This window comes from Ambystoma mexicanum, chromosome 2q (genome assembly GCF_040938575.1).
Source record: "Ambystoma mexicanum isolate Mex_15411 chromosome 2q, UKY_AmexF1_1, whole genome shotgun sequence".
Classification (NCBI taxonomy): Eukaryota; Metazoa; Chordata; class Amphibia; order Caudata; family Ambystomatidae; genus Ambystoma; species Ambystoma mexicanum.
The window spans coordinates 415,966,890-415,985,243 of NC_090924.1; positions in this window are offsets into that span (position 1 = coordinate 415,966,890).

The window sequence follows — 18,354 nt, forward strand, 5'->3', positions numbered from 1 at the left end:
TGTGGATTTATTCTTTTGTACAAAAGTATCACCCAGGATGCATGGGTCTGCTTGTGCTTGGAGAGATGGGTTGCCCTTGGTTGACCAACCTTCTGTTTGAAGGGTTTGTGTGGCTCGGTGCTGTGTTCACATACCGCATCCAGAAAGCAGAAAGAGAGACCCCTTTCCCATTCAACTTATCTACTACTGGAACTCTGTACCTGCATTCCCAGGAGGCCGGCAGCTCGGGGAAGGAACAAAGCTCTGCACCAGCATCCTTAAATGCCCCAATGAAATCAATGGTGAAACTTGATCAATTCCAAATGACTTGTAATTGGTGGATGTGTAATTGAATGAAAAAATAGGAACAACATTTATGCATAGTGGAATTAAGGCTAGGTGAGCTAAATGCAGCCTAGATATGATCAAAATAACTGATCAATTTGATTCTCTCATTTAAAGCAATTATATGACTGAGTTGTAAAAATCAGACGCTATTCTCATTTATGCAGTCTCTTCGAGATATTCACGTATTTTAAATGCAGAATTACAGTCCATTCAAAACTATTTTCATTGTAGTCCTCTGAAAAAAAGTGTTACCAATGGAGCGCTTGTATTACATGTTCTACTACAACTTCTTATCTTCTATGATGATTGTCTTCTCTGGAAGAGTAATCATCTCAATATATATTTTATTGCATGGGAACATGATCACGTACATCACCCAAGCTGTGTTACAATTACTAGACTTTCTGCTTCATGAGGTGTGTAAATATATACCAATTTCTACCAATCAGCTAGGGAATAGAGATACTGCGGAATTGCCACACAGTGATGTCAACAAACTCTTTGGAGACACTGTGTTTGTGTAACTGTAGTTTGTCTAATGACTTCATATTTGTTGCATCTGTTTTGATTAACTGCTACAGTAAAGATAAATCAGGGATTTATTGCACAATATTGTCTTGATCTGACCTGTGTCTCAGGTGCAGTTCAAAATGGTCGCTATATGTAGAACATCATCAGCATAAGTAGTTTTCCAGTCTGGCATCAGATTCTTTAATTTTGGATCAAGTTTGTGAACATGGATCAGTACAAGATCAGTGAATAGATCATCCTGATCTCTTTCAGATGTATCCTGAAACATTTGAAAATCAATATTGTCATAGATATACAATGTTCAGAATTATTGCAGAACACTCTAACCAGTGGTGAGTATCACACACATAGAACTATAAAGAATCACAAAGAACAGATTGCCTGCAGAACTCTCTTGATTTTTGCACAGCAGATGGTAAATCACAACATGTTTACCTCTATCCACTATTTCACTGGACAGTTTAAACACACTGATGCAAATCTGTTCCTGGTCTAACTTCAGCTCCTAGTGACTGAAGTTATGTGCATGTGTTCCTACATGCATTTAAGGTTTGCATTATCCAATAATAACCAGTGATAATCTTTCCCATATCCAAATGTGGACGATCAGATGATCATCCCTAACCACATATATAAATCATTTTGCAGTATTGTAGTCTGGATACACTAAATGGAACCAGATACAAGTTGAACCTCTTGAACATATCTAAGAACATCTGAAATACGGCATAGCCAAGAAAAGGTATCCAGTTTTGAACCAACTAAGTTCAGTGATGTTAACAGACTTGGAAGTGAGAAAGGAGTCTTGCAACCTACCATAACTACAGAAGTCAACCAAGTGATTAACCAAGAAGTCCTCATTGATGGGTGTGTGCTACTTAAATGCATGTAGATACCATCTATATAACATATATATATATAAAACACTATGTTACAATTTGTTTATTTTTTACTTATTCTCCAGATACAACATATATTATAATGAACTAGAAATAAAAGATATTTGCTTTTGAGAAAGGGCATAGCCCAAAACACATAGCGCTCATAATTGTATATTTATTGATTACAAATTTTGAAATACATAGCACCAGAACTTGTCTTTGTAGTGAAATGTTGATGATGAATAACCACTGTGAATAACTGATGTTCTATTTTCAGACAAACATACTATTAAGATTAAGCATGGGATACCAACAGACTTATTATTGACTGACTAGTTCAGATCCTCCCTAGGACAGTCCTTGTGTCCGAGGGTCGTGCATGACTGCCATTCAACAACCTATGGGTTATGATCACTCTCCAACTAATCATATATTTTGAATCCTTTAGCTTTGCAAAAGGAGAAACAGTCAACCATACAATAATCAATTATAGTTTTCCGTGAGCCTGCCTTATAAGTTGGCGTTGGTGGTACATCACCCATACATCTACCGTTCAATTCCACAACCAAATATATGTGAACAAACGCCACTTATTTATCTCTTTGGGATTCCACAAACTTGCACACCCTGAACTTATCTTGCATTGTTCACCTGTTCTGTCTCAGCTCTGCGTTAAAATCATCAATCAAAAAACATTTTCCGTGGCAGTGCCCTGTAAATAGATGGGAAGAAAAAAATCCTCTTTAAGATTCCCAATATGCTTAGATTTAGGAGGTACGTAAACGTTCATTACTGTTAAATTCTGATCCTTGGGGTATTTATTCCCACAGATTGATACTGCAAGCAAAATAATGATTTTAGAAATGCAGCCATCTAATGATGAGTTATACGATGTCTTCATCATTGTTGTCAGACCCCTATGCAATCTCCCCATTTATGATTGTGCTGCTTTTACAGCATAAATGTTAAAATCAGGAACATATTTTTCTAGGCTCGTCATGTCTGCCAACCATGTTTCATGTAAACATATCACATCACACATGCTAAGCCACTGTATCCAATCAACATTGTGCAATTTATTCTTTACACCAGCAATATCCTAACTTGTGAATTTTATTAGGAAGCCTACAAGGGCTGCAGGAGTGATGTGAGAACTATTTCTCATATATCTTGCATTAAACACGCTGCAGGGGTACACAGCAGACATGTTGATAAACACTTTCTTTTGCTTGCATGGAGATGGCAAGGTGGATGCACCCATTCATGGCATGTTGCCTATACCATGAGTTGCCTCCATATTATGCCCATCATTGCTAAATTTAGAACCTGTACAAGCCCGGAGACTGGCCTGGCAAAAAGGCACAGGCACAACAACGCTGGAATCCAGCCAAGAGCCATGCTGGAAGCATATGTTAAAATTCGAATCTGGGTCAAGTTGTATACCTCTATCTGCAGGTGGTTATTGGCAGTTAAATAAGCACTGTCTAAAACAGGAATAGGAATTGGGATTTGTTGACCAGGAGCAAACATTGACTCCTGGGTATCAGGCATAATCAGTGACGTAGGAGTTACCTCTGGGGAACCAGGAGCTAGTAGATAGGGCACTGCAAATCTAGCTTTCCACAAGATGCAAATTCTAACTTTTTGTCCATTTCATATTATCCAATGTGCTCGAAATGTCCACCAAGTTTGTTCTTTAGTCTCCTTTCTACATACATTCCCAAACATACACAGATAATACCACATAGCTAGGTTTGTATGGCATTGCTTGCCACACGAGTCAAAAGTAGCTCCCAGTAGCGGTTGGTTTCAAGCTGACCAGGCACCCCTTGGCTAGAACAGGGAGCCAAATATCTCCCAGCTCCTGGCAATTTTGAACCCTGCTAATATATGTATTTTCAAAACCAAAGCGAAGACTACAACCCCCACAATGCATACAGTCTGAACGTATACGACATGTAGTAAAAATCCTAAAGGAAAGGTCATCCGCCCCCAACATTTCAGCTATAGCCTTTATCAGAATTCTTTAATACATTTTCTTGTTACCGTTTATCCAACCTTTAAAGGTGCAAATTACACAACAAGACTGGCTTCAGCAGCTTGCAAGTTTTCCCTTGCACCATGCATTTCCAGACTTGCAAATGATGTTCCAGGAGAACACAATTGATCTAAAGTCAAACAAGATGTACCACAAGTTGGTTCCAACCTCGTAGAGAGGCCTCCACATTTGAGTATAGGGGGGCTCCAAAACAGGCTTCAGACTCCCTATAGAGCAACAACACGACTTAGACTGAGACACAGTTTCTTTTAATCCAGCTGTCAGGGGCATTGAATGACCCATTGACACCTTAGAGATAGTTTCCTTTAGGCTCGCTGCAGGAAGTTTGGCCTGTCCAGGTGGTGTATACGACTTTTGCAGAGAGCCAAACCTTCAGCTTCGTTTCTTTCTACCTGGTTCAATCGGTTATACAAGAGGGCTCACAAGGGGCAGCCCGTGGCATCGATAACAAAAGCTCCCTGTACAACAGTTTGACAAGCTTTATCCCAGGGACATCATTTGGGGGTCACAAGGGGTCGCAACCCCTGAGGTCTCCCTTGCTACCCCAGTCGTCTCCCTTGCTGCCCCTAAAAGAAAAGAAAAACAACATTTTTTCATGTATTTTTAGTGTAAGCTCATGGGCTGGCTGGTGTCAGTGCCATGTGGCTCTTTGTTTCTGGAGGGGTTGGCTTTCTTTTTCAGGCCCCTTAAAAAAATGTTTTTTTAAAAACAGGGGAGTGTAACACTTTGGGCAGTGACCCTAAAAAAGAAAGAATAGGAATAAGAAATAATTTGACTTTCTGGAATTCTTTACAATAATTGCTAGACTCATTAAAGATTTATTTCAGGCATAGATTCGGTGATACAGAATGTATATTTGTTCTACATAAAGCGCTTAAGCATAAGTGCTTTTTAATAACAGATCTTTATCATTTGGCCTTGGACCTCTGCTTGCATTCACAGTAATTTGGTAATATGGGCCTATGCACACTGATATTAATGATACGTATGGTGATCCATTCTTATATGAAATGTATATCACATTATAGTGATATTGTAACCATATTTTTCACTGGGTACTTAGGAGCAATGCTACGTGATGCCCCTTCCTGTTTTGTCAAGGAGGTCCTGTTCCATCGCATCCTGTGATGTCACTTCGGGGTTGGGTCAAATGACATCCCTTCCTGTGATGTCATCAGAGGTCAAGGGTCGTGTGATGTCACTTACGCTCCCCCTGGCATTTTGGTGAAATGACAGTGGGTAATGCACTGCTTTACCCACTGTCCTACCCAATGCTATTTGACTGTTTGATTGACAGCCACAAAATCTGCTGGAGCTTTTCATCAGACATTCCAAGATCTCAATGCACTTATACAGTCGAGTCAGATCTTTATTTCTTGCAACGTACTGTGCATTAAAGACCTCTATCATCCTTTCCAGATTTCTTGAAGATCCCCCATAAATAGAGATGGAAGAGAGCAGTACAGAGCCATCATTTCCCACTTGCTGCAGAGGAATACTAAGATCCTCTATTGTAGAACTCTCAGGGAGCCATGAGCTGGAATGAATGGATTGCCTCTCGTTGGCTGATTGAGATATTGGACAGGGTTCTGCCTCACTATGCTCAGCGAGCAGATTTTCTTCGATAGTTTCCAAGATTTCAGGTGGGGCGAGCCTGAAAATAGTTTGTACTAAACTATGGTTCGCCGGGTTCTCACATTCCACTTCCTTTGCTAGCCTCTTCTCACTTGGAACAACAGCATAATCTGGCATAGCAAGGAACTTCTGTAGATTCTCTCATTACGACTTCGCTTGTGGCAGTTTTCAGCGTATAAGTGGTCAATTCACTGTTCTAAAGCTTCAAGGATCACTCTGTCAGATGGTGTGACAATATTTAGACTGCCTACTTTATCAGCTGTAGGTTCATCACCATTCGGGTCACCAGCCACCTGCATATGTGCAGAGGGATGTACCATAGAATTGCCAATGTTTTGATTACCCTGGGATGCAGAGATAACTTTGCTCTTGTTGGTATACCCGAGCATGACGTCCTGAAAAAATTACAGGAATGGATTGTGAGCCTGATGTGGCTGAGCAGCCAGAGACAATGGGCCTCATTACGAGGTGCGCAGAATGGGTTTAACGGCACCGGTAATGGTGCTCGTGCCGGTAAACTCATTCTGCTCTATTACGAGGTTCCCTTGCGGGACCCGCTCAGAAAGTCTGGTCAGACCAGATGACCTTCTGCGGGTCCCGCAAGGGACCAGGGAGCTAATAACGGGCCCGTTATTAATGGGCCCGTTATTAGCTCCATCCCCATTTCCATTGAGCCCTATGGGGCTTCAATGGGAATGGGGATGTTTTTTTTGAATGAGGAATTACCGGGTCCTCCAAGGTTGGAATGAACCCGGACACGATTTTGGAGGCAGCCATGGCGCTAATAGCACCATGGCTACCTCCAAACTCGTAATGAGGCCCAATATCTATGTTAGTACTGCAGCCCCTGAACACAGTTCCAAGGGGGTATCCGGAAATGCCTTATTTAGGTTGCAAGACTGACTCTTCTGGCTACGAAGTGTCCATTTCATTGTTGACTGTGTAAATCCACTTATCCTGTAGGGCTTGAGATATGGGGACATACAGAAAGCTCTACACTCTGTACACACATTCGTATGATAGATCCTGAGGACAGTAATGTGGTGCTGCATATAAGGCCAGAGACGCATTAAGCCATGCCCTCTGATATCCCCAAGCAAGAACGGAAATTCAGAATGCAGAAGCTCTGGTAGTTTGGTCATTGTTGTTGGTGCAGTCACCATGTTGTTTTGTAGAATATTAATACAAGTCGGATAGAATTTGTTTTGCCACACTTCAGGAAGCTAGTTTTGCTGCACTCTAGGGAGGGTTAGGTTTCTGACTACACAGACAATATATGGAATGCACTGGATGGCGGTGTACATAGCTATATTCGAATATTATATGTGTTAAGAAGCAAGCAAGATTATCGCCATTGTTCAAACAAGGCACCAAGTTAGAATTACACAATATGCAACTTTAGATGGTTCAGTAGAAACATGCTGCCAATCATTTCTTAACATGGACAAGCCACGGAACTGACCACCAACCATCCATATTCATTACCTGAATGAGAGTTTCATGAAATAAACCTAATGCAGGGCTTCACATATTCTAAACCAATAGAAGGCAGGTCTCATGGCAAACTCCTCGTCGAATGGACACAGATCGCATTCCACATGGACAAGTGCAGTTGGGGCACCTTTCAGTAGTATTTGCAATCTTACTCCTAGTCGGTCTGCACATTTCCATGCCATTAAATGCAGCTGATTTAGCTTGCGCTTTGTAAACTTCAAGAACTGGGCAAACTGCTCCAGCACCCTGGGTGAATCATTCTTTTTTCAGGGATCCACAGTTTTTACCTAAGCTCACAGAAACCTTGTCTAGTTGCAGAGCCCATCCACCATTGGAGGCATAAGTAATACCAAGGTAGTCATACCAGGGGACCTGCACCAACTTTACTCATCCCACTTCAACGAACAAGGGTTTGCTTGATAAATTCTTTGGGGAAAACCTCAATGGCCTTTGTCTTGCCCACATTCAATCCAAGGCCCCAATCAACACATTTCCTTTGGGAGCATTACAAAGATGATTTCAAACAAGATGGAGTGGTAGAAAGGAGAACAGCGTCATCCGCAAAGAACAGTGCTGGAAACGTTTCCTTCTACAGCCATGGATAATGAAAGTTATTGCTGCACAGTTTGTCTACAATGATGTTGAAATAAATAGAGAATAGAAGGGCTAGATGACACCCCTGGCAAAACCTCTATACACAGGAAATGGAAGAGTTCTATCTCCAGCTAGACTCCATCGCACTGTTGCCAAGTTGGTGAAATCCAGCAATCGGATTGGCGTTAGCGGTGTCTCAGGGATGTTCTTGGTCACTAATATGTCCCAAAGTGACTTGTTCTGGACACTCTCAAGCACAGTTCTTAAATTGACAAACACTGCACACTATTTTGTTCTAGACAACAGCACGTGTATTTGAACAATCAGATGGAGTCGAAATCCCCGATCCATGGTACTCAGGACGGATCTAAAGCATGCTTGAAGATGGCTAAGCAGGGGTTCCCTATTTACTCATTCCTGCTGATTTTTTAAGAGGGCCTTCATAAACGTCTTCCCTGTTATGCTTAAGAGGCAAATCAGGTCTTCTTTTTTAACTAATGTTTGATGTTACATGATATATGTAGCTCTTGTTAAGAGTGTAGTAGGGGAAGATTTTTGTGTAGTGTGCAAGTATTTTTGTAGTATGTGTGTGTAAGTGTGAGATTTGAGTTGTTGTATGTGTATAAGCACTTTAGGGTATATAACAAAAGTGGGGTGTAATTTGGTTAAAAAGGACAAAGTGGGACGAGGTGAGAGATGCTGCTGAAACAGTCTCCACCAGATTGGTAAGTAAGTTATATTGCTTAGCATGATGGATACACCTTTGGTCCATATTTGTAAAACATTTCCAAAGGAGAAATTTCTAAACATCACAACAAATGGATACAGAAGACAGTCAGTAATATAGTCGAACTATGGCCCACTCTAAGGATGTATTGCAGCATGTATACACATACCAGCCTGCTACATATAAAGGAAAGAAGTGAAAAAGTAGATTAACCATTCTCAAGTTGTGGAAGATGTTTGAGGAGGAGGAAGGAAAATCTGATCTGCCACCTACAGCTCCTCATCTGCAGCAATTGTCTCCCAAATGTACCATGCCTGGACAGTATCCCTTACAGTATCCCTTACAGTCCAACACAAAATATACTAATCCCCGATTTGTAACCCCTGACGATGATAGTGAAAACGTGACAAGACATTTAAAAGATGACACAAGAAAATTGTTTTCGTTACAGGTGCAAAACAATGCGCAACAGGACCTACAAGCTCACGTATGAGAAGTGCAGGAGGAGCTACCGAGAGCAAGACAAGGGATGGGAGGGGGACAGAACAAAGGACAAATAATGTCCAAAATTGACAGCAGAGCTGTCTGTGACACCCAAGTGAGATCGCAAGAGAGTGCATGTGGATGATGAGAGGGTATGGGAAAATGAGGACAGAATTGAGGAGGAAAAGTTTGATGAACCTCAATTTGATGAACTGCAAATGGGCAAGCAAGTGGTAGAAGCGCCCCCAGTGTATGCAAGAATAGAATCGTTATGTAGAAACAGATTTCAACAGCTGCCAGGTCACATAGCCATGATGACGGGACAGAAAAAGGGAAAATATCTGTCTATATGACGCAGGGTATGCAGTTTCCTTTGTTACAAAAGGGTACAGGATTGCCTCAGTACGTTCCATGGCCCGATGGACAATTCCATGTACGTTCCATGGATTGATAAAGACAATTTGCCATCTCTTACAGCGGGTGCAGGCAGGTGAATTAAAGAATTAGAAAATAGAACAACAGGAATTACTTTAGCTGTGGGTGATATAAAAGGTTTATCTGCCTCAATATTGGGGGAGCAGGCAGATGATCTGAAGAGAGGCAGATGAACATGCCCATCATTGCATTAGCCCTCCCTTTGTTTCGATGATATAGGCACAAACGGTGCACCTCACTTATGGCACCTACTCCCTTACCAGAATTATACTGCTGATGCTAGAGGCATTATTCCTTGAGACAAACATACAGACCCCACCAAAATGGTATAACCAAAACAATAAACCTGCAGACGATGGAACCCATAAATGAGCTATAGGCACGAAGAAGACAAATGTTGGCATGGTTGAGGTCAACACACGTAAGCACATTAGACACGAAGCACATGCATCCAAGCATGAAGATATATGAACATTAGGTCAAACTGCATTTAGACATGAAGAACATACAATCACTAGGGTAGAAAACACACACACACACTCTCTTTCTCCTATACTGAAATGCAAGTTGCACAAGAATACCCATAACCGCTTGCTTACTGCAGAATGCAACTAAAATGAGTAGTCATGTGAAGCAAGATAGAGGACACCATCATGTTAGGTGAAGTGAAGCCATAAAACAGCAGGGAGACCCTGTCTTGCTGAACCAGCAGAAGAGCCAAGCCTGAACAGCAAGTTCACAGATTGACAAGATTAGTGGAGAAAGACACATTCAGACAGGCATTGGAAAAGTACAGAGAACGAGCAGATCCCAGACAACAGACACAACTCTACCCCAAGACTGACTGAAGACCCAAAGAAACAATGTAGCAGGAAGGTCAGGTTCTCATCAGGTCACACCTCACATGGAGGAGTAGGTAGCTTGAACAAGTCTCAAAAGGCCAAGGAGGTAATGAAACCCATAGCAAAAAGAGCAAAAATTCTCATAATCGACTGAGCAGGATAATTGGTACTACGGTCTACGCACACGTGATTTGCAGCTCACAGAGAATGCCTGTTCATTAGAGCCAGACATGGGCAGACAGCGACCTTTTTTCCCTTTGTTCCCCTTCCATCACTTTGGGACAAAAGATACAATACAGTGTAAGGTTTAAGAGGAATGTCCTGGTTTAGGGCCTAGGAAATCAGGGAATGGTAACTTTCATGGGACAAGCAGCACCTTGGGGCCATTCTCATCAGCTTCAATTGTTGATCATGTGCTGGTAACAGTCCAACCTGCCAAGGCTGAGAAAGCTATTCCTGACCAATCAGTATCTACCTTATGCGTTGACCTTAACAGTGTTACACCAACCACTCATAACTTGCCCTGATCACATGTTACCCATGTATCTTTTTATAGGAGGTCCTAGGTGGAGTTACTTGATGTTACTGGACCAATGATAATACTACACCCCATGTAGGATCCATACTCTACCATAATTCCCACTCAATCATATCCTCCCTGGGTGTGCTCAATATATCATTTGTTTGTGATGTAATTTTGATGTAAAACTATGTGGCAAGTCTGTACCAAGAAGAGAAGAAACTGGAGATCACCCATCATGACTAACAGTATTGTTTGCTTTGTACTTGAGTGAGAGGACATCCCCCAATAACTCAGCAAATGGTAGCAGAGGATGGACACCAAAACCCTCAGTGTCTATACCACCTTGTTCTCACCGCAAACCCGAAGGGCTGTGATGCACCCCATGAGGACTGGATTGAGAAACACAGATGAATACTTAGACGGTCGTCAGGAGCCCCCTTTGAGAAATTCCTGCCCGCTTCCCATGGAATGCTTTGCAGACTAGAGGGTGGAGTGGCAGATTGTGGGAAAAGGCGGTTCCAAAGATGTTGGCTGGCCAATGGATGCAAGTATGAGAACAGTAATCTGGCAAATGTAGGGGGGAAGGAGATATTGTACATATTGTGGGGGGGGAGATAGACACATTCCCTGTGGCAGGAAGCTTTGCTTAAGTTGTAGAAGGTGGCACGGTTTATAGTCAAAAAGTCGAATCCAATAATGTCGAAAGTCAAAAAGTCGAAAACAAAAAGTCGAAAACAAAAATGTCGAATTTTTTTTTTTGGTTGCTTTTTTTTCGAAATGGGGGGTCCCCCCCCCCAACCCCCCTTTTTTTAATTTTTTTTTTGTTTTACCCCTTTTTTTTTACCCCTGGAGCCCAAAAAAAATATATAAATAAAAAAAATAAAAATTCGACATTTTTGTTTTCGACTTTTTGGATTCGACATTTTTGTAGTTCGACATTATTGGTTCGACATTATGACTGGACACCAGGTGGCACCTTATAAGATATTACAGAAAAGAAAAAAGAAAAAGTATGGAAAAAACTGAAGAGATGATTCCCCGTGACTGATTGAGGCATGGAAGATGGCAGAATCGGGCTGTTATAAGTGATGATTCCCTTGGCATGAGTGGACAAGAAAATTTCAGTAGGTGGTAATGTGTTGTTTTATGAGTGCACTCATATTTTGTATGCATATAGTGGTTGTTGGTATAGATAAGTTGTAACTGCACTTAAACGAATCCCAGGAGGAGGTTGTTGGCCCAGGAGGAGAGACACTCTCACTGTCATAAATTGGTAGAGAAGATCTTGGTGTTTTACGATGAAAAGGGAGAAGGGAGTAGCCAAGAAGTGGGGAGCCGACTGAAGGGTTGTCCAGGATGTTAAGGGTGCGAAATAAAGATTCAAAGTTGGGGGCTTGAAGCCCTGAGGGAAGGTTGCTTTGACATTAGCACTGGCTCTAGGAGTACATGGAGATTTAGATTGGCCTTAAAGGCTCAGTTGGAAGAAGGAGCGGTGACTGTGGTGTGTGCTCAGAATTGGTGTTGGTGGAGCCAGAGAGGCTTGTGGGAAGGCTCAAGCAGTGTTGAAAATTGGAGAAAATACATTGTTGATTGATGAAGGATTGGGGAAAGTAAAGTGTGGATATTTGAGGTATAAAACAAAAGCCCATGTTGAGGTCACGCAAGTATCGTCAGTCAAAAGAGTGATGTGCCATCACGGGAGACTCTCCCCTAATTCATATGTCCAAGTCCCTCCTGCAGTATAAGGTCAAAATGTGCAAGTATAGTGTGGAATGGACTCGCAATACCGAAGGCAAGGTGATAAAATCTTGGCCCCAGGTGGGCAGTTTTTCAAAACCTGTGCTACAACACATGACCACATATTTACATGCTGCATATAAAGTCAAAATGTTACAAAACAGGATAGCGGTTGTAGAATTATGGATGGTGTTCCGGACGAGGCGGAAGACCCACCCAGGAGAGAGTGAATGCTGAATCAGCATGATGCTTTGGGGCGAAGTGCACATTGCTGCTCCTCCTCCCCAGAGCACTAACCCGCCAAACGAAGGACAGGGATTCTACCTATTGAAAGAATTAAAGGCGGCGGCAGAATACACCAACCCTGTGTATGCGTGTCCCACATATAGCAGCAAAGATACAATAAGCGGAACAAAGTTAAATAACCCCACGACACCACCCATGTGCGATGAGTATAAGGAGCACTGCGAATTACATGTGAAGCTAGCTGACAGTGGCAAGGGAGGGTTACCATATATAAGGATGAATGGTTGGAAGGACAGATTTTTTTAAAATTAGATGGACAGCATACAACTGACCCTAAGGACAAAGAAAGGGAAACTAAAGAAAGACTAGATAAAGAGTAAGAAGAAGTGGGATAGAAACAGGGCAGAGGAGGAGGAAAGAGAAGGAGTGATAGAAAAAGTGGAGAAAAGGGAGAAGAGAGAGAGAAGACGACAGGCAGGGAATTAGAGGTATAGAGGAGGAGATGGGAGGTTGACAGTCTTGCTCATATATGCAAGGACGAGGAAGAAAATAGATGGCAGGAGTGGGTGAGAGAGAGGAACTGGGAAGGATGAGTAAAGGGGTGGAGGAAATGAAGAAAAACCATACACTCCCAGAGGAAGATGAGAGAGAGGGGTTTTGGAGGAGGATTGTAACATTATATCGGGACAGGAGAGATGGTGGTGCCACCTCTAAGGCTGCAAGGCACACAGCAGGGTCTCCACGGGGAAGAGAGCCAAGATCATTAGATAGAGCTCTGAAGGGGACAAGGGGGAGTGGTATGCTCAAACGAATGATCTTCGAGAGTGACGACAACATGAGGAGCGATGATAGCTGTGGAACCATGGAATAGACAAGGAAAGAGTGGCAGGTGAGGATGGGGAGAAAGGAAGAGACCCATGACAGACCCCTCAGAAGAGGCAGCCTTAGACCGGGAAGTGCAGTGGTCCAAGGAGGAAGGGCCTGTACTTGAGATACACACTAAGTACCTTAAAGGCCCCTCACATAGTGTAGACAAAGTTACCCCATATGCTCAGAGGTTGGGGGGGCGTTACCAGGACAGAAGAGGGTGAGCCTGACTGGAGCATTTACAGTGACAAAGAGGCTGGACATGCACACAGATAACATGGAAATAACCCAATACCCACTGTTAGAGAAAGGGGGAATGACCACAATACATACAATGACCTCAGATTAATAAGTACAACTTAAGGTGCACATTTACCATTGTTGACTGCAGGGGCAGGAAAACGGATATATGAGATCAAGAAATTCACAGCAGGAATTACTTTAGCTTACTCTCTGCCATTGTTGGGGAGAGAGCGGATGACATTTGGAAATGAGCAGGGTGACCTGGGGTGACCGTACAGAGCAGATAACATGACAGTTTTCATTTTTACTACAGGCCATATGTTAGGCCACTCCTAGCAGCATTCAAGGAAACCCAGAGAGATAACAGTGAGATATTATGGACGAGTGAGAGGATAGAAGCCTTTGACAAATTGAAAAAAACAATATGTACCACTCCAGTTCTAGAAATCCCTGATTACAAAGAGGACTTTAACCCATTTTTCCACTCCACTGAAGTAGCGATGACAGCAGTGCTTAAACAGAAAACTCTGCTAGCACACAAACCACTGGCATACTACAGTGGGCTTTTAGATCCAGTGAAGAAGGGACATTACCCTTGTGAGCAAACATTGGCTGCAGCAGCCTTCACACTGGAGAAGTTAGCAAATATTATTATGGGCTGTGCACCGGCACTGTATGTGGAGTGTATATGTGGTATTAGACCACTCCCCGCTCAAACTGAATCCAGATAACATGATAGGCTGATAAATGGTTCTAGTATTGCAAAAACACAGAATTATAGTGCTTTTTGAAGGTAAAGAGTGCTTATTGAGCAACATCTATTTTTGGGGTCAGAATGACTCATGAAGTAAAGGGTTCCTCGGGTATTACATACACATCATGAATATGTAAAATATATTCTGGAAACTGGATAGAAAATTAGTTATGCTCAAACGTCAATAACAACGCACCATTGGTAGCTGAACATCCAGACTGAACAGACTGAAAAATGTTCTAAAATGGATGCCAAATACAAAATGCAGGTGTGCAAAGCCCTGACTCATGCAGATGATGTATAGTCTTTGGCAGCAGTTCACTGTAGATAAGCATATCTGGGATGTGTATTTAGAATTTTTGGGCAAGAAAAGCATACATGATTAATAGTAGATCAGATAAAGGCATGGAAGGCTACAAATAAGACAGAACAGCTGCTTACTTGGCAACAAATAAGATGGTTTCATTAGTTTTTTCACAGTATGAGCTGCCAATTACATTTGGCAGGACCTCAAGAAGCAGATAAGGTCTGTTTCTTGCCAGGAGTTGAAGGATAAGTAATTATGTTTAGGTGAGTCTACAATAAACTTACCGTCTATGTGTTAGTCATCCAGGGCTTGCCAAGAGTGATTAATCTGGGCTTGGTGACCAACAGACAAGCACCCAATCAAAAAGCTAGGGAGGGCTTTTCTCTAACTATATAAGAGGGGAAACCAGAATGTTGCTTTGTGCCTTCCAGTGTGTCTTTTTAAACTGTATTAAAGATGACTGAACTTGTACCCGGGCATCCGTTACTTTGTCCAGTCTCCAGTTTCAGAGTCCACAGATGTCCAAGCTGATGAGATGCAGCGGGTCCCTCTTTACACATGGCAACCAGGTGAAAGGGACCCTAAAGATCTTTCAGGGATAAGAACCCAGACTTATGCTGACAGAGATGGGGAGATGCCCAGGGAAAGTGACACGGTGTGCCCTCATTTTGCCATGGCTCTCAGCATGATGATGGCGCACTTTGACATCTGTGGATTATGGTATGTATTGTAAGGGGACAGAGGTAAAGGAAGAAAAATAGTAAGACATGTTATGCATATAATAAAAAGTAATCCGTAAGTAATCCGTGGTTTAAAAAGTAACATGGTAGTTTAGAAGAGCAATGGGGTAGTTAGAAAATTAACAGGTTGATTGTAAAAGTAAACGAAATGCCTTTAAGGTTAATTGAAGAGCGTTTTAAAGGCCTGGCGAGTCCTGCTCCGAGGGATTTCAGAAGAAGTCATCATACACTTCAATCGAAGACAGGTCCCTGTAAAATGATGCCTTAAATCCTGTTAGTAAGGGCGGGATGAAGACAAAGAATACCATGCTTTTAAATATAAACAAGTTGACTAGTCTGTCTGTCTATATGTCTGTTTTAAATTAAGTTGTTGAAGAGCGACAATGAGTTCTAAAAAGTTGAGAAAAAGTCAAGAAATTAGATTATTTATTTAAGAAAGGTGATTTATGCCAATCCAAAAATAGGCAGGGATCAGTGAAAAGGGTAGAGGTTTGAGCAAGCCATTGATGGAGAATGCTCACATTTGCTGTCTGAGATGTTATAGAGAAAAAAACATGGAAAATAATAAAATGCAGTCAAAATTGTGCCTGTATTTGCACCCTTTGAGGTGGGCAAGTGAAGGCAGATAGGGGGTTAAATTATATATATTTTTACAGATAAAAGTCTTAGCAAGCCAAAAAACCTTGTATGGTAGAAACCCACTAAGTGCATCATAGAACCAAAGACAGAAAGAAAAACTGCACCTGATTTTTTAACAACAGCATAGTTGGTAAAAGAGTAATTAAAATGAGATGTGGCTTTAAATCCAACAGTGGATTCCTTTCCTGCTCAGGCAAGGGAAGAGAATGTGATATATGACATGTTTTAAAAGTGAAACAACACAGAGAGATAAGCAATCTTGTATGGGGTGTGTGGTCCACAGCAGAAAGTTAAAAAAGCTAGCGTTGACAGTGCATGATGAAAATGTACGAACAAATCTGCGCTGTTGGAAGCAGCCAGGTCTTCTCTTCAAGGTTAGAGGTAAACGGTCGGCGGAGCCAAAAGGAATTATTAATGGTTGCAGGAAAAAACAGAGCTTTTGTACAGTTAGTAACAGTTATAGTCCTGTGAGTTAATGCAGTTGAAACAGCTTGCACAGAAGAAACAGCAATATGTTGTTGACAACATTTTTAGAAAATGCTAAAGCGAAGCTGTGGGTGAATTAGGAAAACATTTGTATGTGTGTTCACATTGAAAACAGGAAAAAAATGAATTAATATTTATGGAAATGTGATCACAATTAGTAGGGCTGAAGCTAATACACGTACTATGTGTTGTATGCAAGGAATATGCTTAGTGGTTAATTTGTGGAGTTTGGAAAAAATTCCTTTTTTTTGTATTACTGACCTGGACTCTTATGGAAATATACAGTTGAACCCGGACTCCTTAAATTACCTATATATATATATATATATATATATATATATAGTATGCGTTCTGTAGTAGGGACATTTAATTATGGGTTGATTTGGTTGACACCCACTGAGTAATTGACAAATGAGTACGTTTTGAGAAAACAGCATTTTTTCATGACATTAGTGCATAATTGTTGGAACCAGGTGCTGACGGGAGCACTGGGTTGGATTAATATGTTGTGGGGCAATTAAACCCCTGGTTGTTTGAATCAAGCAAGTGTGTATATTTTGAGGAATTGTTGATTTTTGACAGGGATATTTTGGGGGTAATTCATAGAATTCAGCGCACAAGTGGTGCACGTGGCTGGTGCACAGTGTGCGCGTGCGACAGTCTGCACCAGCCACGTGCGCCAAAATCCATTTCTGCGCACAGCGTATTCACGGATTTTAACATCCATTACCAGCCGTGGCGCAGAGTGGCGCAGCAACCCTGCAGCAGCGCCAGTTACGCCCCCAACCCCTCCCCGTGCACCATGCACAGCGCACAAATCCCGTACACGGTGCACAGGCCAGTGGACCAGCATACAGGCCCCCAACCATGAAAACGCCTGTAAAACTCCCCGCGCACCCCTCCGGATACACGTACACCCCTGCGTGTGGAGTTTCACATGCGATTGTCCCTGTGCGAGCAGGATACGTGTTTTTCGGGGGTGCGCGGGAAGTTTCACACGTGATTGGCCCTGTGCGAGCGGGGTACGTGTATTACTGGGGTGCGCGGGAAGTTTCACACACGATTGGCCCTGTGCGAGCGGGCTACGTGTATTACTGGGGTGCGCGGGAGGTTTCACACGCGAATGGCCCTGTGCGAGCGGGGTACGTGGATTTTGGGGGTGCGCTGGAAGTTTCACACGCGATTAGCCCTGTGCGAGCGGGGTACGTGTATTACTGGGGTGCGCGTGAAGTTTCACACGCGATTGGACCTGTGCGAGCGGAGTACGTGTATTACTGGGGTTCGCAGGAAGTTTCACATGCGATTGGTCCTGTGCGAGCGGGGTACGTGGAGTTCGGGGGTGCGTGGGAAGTTTCACACGCTATTGGCCCTGTGCGAGTGGGGTACGTGGATTTTGGGGGTGCGCGGGAAGTTTCCCACACGATTGGCCCTGTACGTGCGGGGTGGATTTCGGGGGTGCACGGGAAGTTTCACACGCGATTAGCCCTGTGCGAGCGGGGTACGTGTATTACTGGGGTGTGCATGAAGTTTCACACACGATTGGCCATGAGTGAGCGGGGTACGTGTATTACTGGGGTGCGCGGGAAGTTTCACATGCGATTGGCCCTGTGCGAGCGGGGTACGTGGATTTTGGGGGTGCGCGGGAAGTTTCACATGCGATTGGCCCTGTGCGAGCGGGGTATGTGGATTTCGGGGGTGCGCGGGAAGTTTCACACGCGATTGGCCCTGTGCGAGTGGGGTACGTGTATTACTGGGGTGCGCGTGAAGTTTCACACGTGATTGGCCCTGTGCGAGCGGGGTACAT